This window comes from Rhipicephalus sanguineus, chromosome 9, assembly GCF_013339695.2.
Source record: "Rhipicephalus sanguineus isolate Rsan-2018 chromosome 9, BIME_Rsan_1.4, whole genome shotgun sequence".
Classification (NCBI taxonomy): Eukaryota; Metazoa; Arthropoda; class Arachnida; order Ixodida; family Ixodidae; genus Rhipicephalus; species Rhipicephalus sanguineus.
This window is the reverse complement of record NC_051184.2, coordinates 111,278,301-111,283,758: the sequence shown is the minus strand read 5'-3', so window position 1 is coordinate 111,283,758 and position 5,458 is coordinate 111,278,301.

Below are 5,458 nucleotides of genomic sequence, written 5' to 3'. Positions count from 1 at the left end.
TTTGTCGCTCCTTTAGCTCGGCTCCACTGACGCTAGCCTTAGAGCTTACTGTACACCCGAAGGTGAGCACGCAGTGATATAAATCGATAACCATTTTCGTAAAAGAAATCGAAAGGAGAAACTAGCCTTAGAGCTTACTGTACACCCGAAGGTGAGCACGCAGTGATATAAATCGATAACCATTTTCGTAAAAGAAATCGAAAGGAGAAACGTTTAGTGGCAACGGTGCAGTTTATTTTCCATCTACGCGGTAATTACCGCATTAAATTTTTATTGAAATAACATACCTGTAAGCTAGCTAATGCTGCTATATTTCATTTTAGAATCTAGCGCACAAGACAAGGACAGAGTGAAAACCGACGAAAACGACGCATGTCTTCGTCCATTGTCACTTCATGCTTGGTGTTGTGCCTTAGATGCTGAAAACACTATATGGTTCATAATTTCTTCACCCCTGGCAACAACTTTCTGCGGCCGGATAGCCAACTCTGCGTAGCCTAGTCGTGCACTATTTCACGGCGCTGATTCGGTTGGCCTCGAAAGGAAACCCTTAATAATTACACAGAAAAAGCATAATTACAATTGTTTTCAACAGCGAAGCTGTTCAACAAACAGTTCCCTGTTCCCCCCTGTACCAAAAATTATGATAATAATAAACGGATATGCGCCATAGACATTGGGTAAATCACACTATTCTCCACTGGTCTACTAAAAATGAAGAAGGCAACTGCTAGCCTAACAAACGGTATGTGCCAAAGAAATTTGTTGGGCCTATCAGAAACCTATCTTCATCATAAACGCGTATGTGTCACAGAAATAGGGTATAACCCACTACACACAACTTCCGCTAGAAAAGGAACAAGGCCACAGCTAGCCCAACAAATGGCTGCGAAGTGACGGCGGTGAGCCCAAGACCCCGAATTCATGTAGTTTGCAAGGGTTGACGCTTGGGCAAGTAGGTTGGTTTGTTGACCCGAATTCATGCAACGAGAGAACACTAGGGAACAGGAAAATCAACGGTGGTGCGAGAAGACCCCGAAGCGATGGAAGGCCCACGCCATTGAGAACGCGCCCTTGTCGTGTCTGTGACTGTCGGTGACTTAACTCGAACCTCTCGGCGCTGAGAATCGACGTAGAAACAGCCTGGATCGCCTAGTATCGGCCAGCTAAAGGCTAGCAACGACCTAGAAGCAACTTAGAAAGAACGTGCAACGCGTAGTGCAGGCCTAGTTCAACCCCACTACAGCCAAGTTCAAGCAAAGTTCAAGCAAAAGTTCAATAACGCTACAGCATAGGACAAGTCAAGTTCAATCAAAAGATCAACATCCCTACAGACAAGTTAAAGCAAAAGTTCAACATAGCTACAGCCAAGTTCAAGTAATAGTTTTTTCGAGATAGAACAATAAAAATGCATGAGACTGATCAGCTTCTCTGTGTATCGGTCAATGCGCGGCTTAGTGCAAGCTTTGAACAATATTTGTATCAAGATTTTTCGGATTCTCAGGAAGCTTATCGCAATAAAACTGCCTTTTTTTGCTGTGTCCTACTTTCCGATGTACATTTCGCGGTTTAAACAGCAGCGGCGCCGATCTGTTGCAGCTACCACGCGTCGAAGCTTGTTAGCGAGCATGAGCCATTTTGCACAAGCTCCATTCCAGAAGTTTATAAGTTCATTCATCGAACACGAAGAAGCGATGGCATAGGTGCGTTCCTAATGCTTCATTCTCCGCGAACAATTAGGAGGAAATGGCTCATATTTTACGCAGTTGAAACCACAAGCCCAATTGGCTCTATTTCATCACAACAGCCACGTTGCGATGAGATAGATCAACAGCGCCCTTTACGAAGATTCAATAACCAATAGAGAGAGAGAGAGAGAGAAGCAACGTTCTTGAACCGAAAACATTTTCACAGAGGAATGACGGTCAGGCCGTGCCTGGTCACCACCTTTTCGGCTGGTTGTATGGCCGGGAGCTGTACTTGGAGGCTCGTACTGCAGAGAACTTTTGCCCACGCCTCGGGCGAGGGAGTGGTCAGAAGATCAGGCGGGGGTGGATCCTCGCTGCAGTACCATAATATGTGAGAGAGGGAGGCGACAGATCTAGACTGCGAGCAGTGTGGACTGAACAGATCGGTGTAAATGTGTGATGTACCGGAGCATATCGCTGTCAGCTCTGTGCCAGCGTGAAAGAAGACGTTGACGTTCGTGTGGTTCGTGCTCGCCGGGTTTCTGCCTGAACCAGCTTGGTTGACTCACGCCTTCTACATAATAATAACAAGTGTTTGTGGGAGAACACGCTTGTTGCATTTGGTGGAGTCGCTGGGTAGTCCCCTACCACGCCCTGGAGCTCCGCAGCCGTACGCTACCGTCCGATTCCAGAATGACCGAGCGCGTCGATCCCTCACAAGCCTCGTCCACCCCCGTCTGTCATGTGCTCTGGTGTATTTCGTCTGCGCGACCCTCCAGTCTACAGCGGCACTGAAGATCGTGATGTCGAGGACTGGCTGGCAGACTACGAACGTGCCAGCGCGATTAACAAGTGGGATGACCCTGCAAAGCTGACTCACGTCATCTTCTACTTGAATGATTTGGCCAACCTATGGTTCATCAACCACCAAGCCGATATCCCACTTGGTCGGCTTTTAAAGAGACCGTGACGTCGTTTTTCGGTCGTCCAGCTATGCGGAAACTTCGCGCTGAACACAGCCTGCGGGGACGATCTCAACAAATTGGTGAGAGCTTTACGAGCTATATTGAGGATGTCATCGGCCTCTGCAGGCGTGTGGATGCGAGTATGCCGGAGCCTGACAGAATCCGACATATAATGAAAGGCATTGACGATGACGCCTTTCATATGCTTGTGGCCAAAAACCCACAGACCGTGACCGATGTAATTCAGCTCTGCCAAAGTTTTGATGAGCTGCGCAAGCAGCGAATTTCTACACGTCGCGCTAACACACAAACAGCGGACCTTTCAGCTCTGGGGTCCAGGAGTATTGGTTCTGACTACACCGCATTGCTGCCACAAATTCAGCAATACATCCGTGAGGAAGTTGCTCGTCAGCTCTCCCTTGTGGCCACCATCAACGAGCCCCCACTGCACTGGACCACTCACTTCGTCGCGCTATCCAGACACAAGTTGCCGAGGCTCTCCCTCCGCCGGTGCCGCCAGCACAAGTTCCTGCGCCGCTTACTTATGCCGAAGCCGTCACCCGAGCTCGTGCCCAACCGACGCCCTCTTCATTCGGCCCAACCACCAACTACTACAGGTCGCCACTTCCGGTACACCCGCTAAATGTACGCTTCTCGCCTCCCCGAGCACCTGTGAATCCTTGGCGTACTCCGGATAACCGGCCCGTCTACTTCGCCTGCGGTATTCCGGGGCACGTTGCTCGCTATTGTCGCCGCCGTGGACTCTATTTTCGTGATGCTCAGCCCTCCGGCTACATCCCTCAGCAACCAGAACCCCATGCTACACCTGATGCGCCTGACTCCCGCTCACGTCGACCCGACTTCGCCTCACGTCGAACCGACTTCACCTCACGTCGATCTCCTTCGCCCCGCCGCCGGTCTATTTCCCCCATGCTTCGCCGTTCCAACCACGCCCAGGAGGAAAAACTAGCAGTCGCAGTTCCTGAGGCAAGAACTGCGCCACCGACGAAATTTTCAAGGCCTCATCTTTCGCCCCCTAACCAGATTGCGGTGTTTGTCGACGGTTTCGCCACAAACGCTCTTGTCGACACAGGCGCCGCTGTTTGTGTAATCAGTGAAGTGCTGTGCCGCAAACTGAAAAAAAGTAGGGGTGTGCGAATATAAAATTTTTCGAATACGAATCGAATACGAATATCCACCTTCGAATATCGAATCGAATATCGAATATCAAAGGAAAAATGCCTCCACAGTAACAATATTTTATTTAACATGTAGCTATTTGAAAAAAAAAAAAACATTAACAGCCTGACTGGCAACACAACATACACTGCTATCTCCAGAACACAATGTCCAGGCAAGCGCAATGCACATCACAACACAAGCAAATATCACGGCACAATGAAAGTAATGACTAGATTTTATCATGAAGAAATATGAGTTGCTCCACATGATCAGGCAGCACGCGCTCCCTTGTAACAGAGACAACCCCCCCCTGCCACTGAAAAGGCACGCTCGCTTGGAACAGAATTGGCTGGTATAGGGAGGTACATGGGGCAAAGCTTTGCCAGACTGGGGTATCTGAAGGTGCCTACAGTCCACCACCAGTCACGTGGGTCACTGTCTTTCTTCAGAAGTGGTCCTGCATAGTGAACGAGTGGTAGTGCGGCACGTTACGGCCGCATAATATTGAAGATGTATGGTTACATGATCGCCAACAGCGCTGCACGTCGGAGATGCACCAGCAATAAATCATACGTATTGGGGCGCTCGTCGCAGGCAGATCCTCCGTGTACTTACGATGTTTATCGCTCCTCTCGGCAACGTTTTTAGCTATACGAACGCAGCAGAAATGTGGAAGACGAGTTATTTTATGCATAATAATCGAATCGCATATTCGAATATTTCGAATATTTGAAGTTATCGAATATTCGAAACTATTCGAATACACGACTTTCGAATCGAATACGAATATTTCGAATGTAATATTCGACGAATATTCGAAACTTTCGAATATTCGCACACCCCTAAAAAAAAAGTGACGACCCCGCTGTTTCACATTTCCTTACGCACAGCGAGTTCGCAGCACGTCAAACCTTCCGCCACATGCACTGCTCGTGTTGTGATTCAAGGCGTACTTTACATAGTCGACTTTGTCGTCCTTTCACATGCGTCTCATGAAGTTATCCTCGGATGGGACTTCCTTTCTGCTAATGATGCGGTTGTCGACTGCGCTCGTGCACAACTCGCCTTGTCTCCGTTCAGTACCACAACTGTAGATCTCGCTTGCTCGCCCAAAAAGGTGGTTGTCGCTGCTGACGTCGCCATCTCTGCTTTCTCTGTCGCCATGGTGTCCATTTCTTGTACCTCTGTTTCTGATTCGACCGCCCTCTTTATGCCGTCTAAGGAATGCACTCGTCGCCGGAACCTTGTCGTCCCGTTTGCCGTCCTCACGTTTGCCGGTGGTTCCAGTGCCGTTTACGTGTGCAATCCGTTCCCTTGCCCTTCTACTTTATTGCAAGGCGAATGTATCGGGCGTCTTGACGCTTATGATGCCATCTTCCCTTTCGATGCCCCTTCCGACACGACGCTAATGCCCGTGAATGCCGTCACGTCTGCTGCTGCACCCTCACTACCTGACGAAGACGTACTGTTGCGCAGCGTGGACACCGCGCTTACGCAAGATCAGCGCAATCAGGTCGCTCAACTCCTTGACCGTTTCCGCGCCTCCTTCGACCACGGCCAACCTGCCTTGGGACGCACGTCAGTTGTTGCTCACCATATTGACACTGGTAATCATGCTCCGCT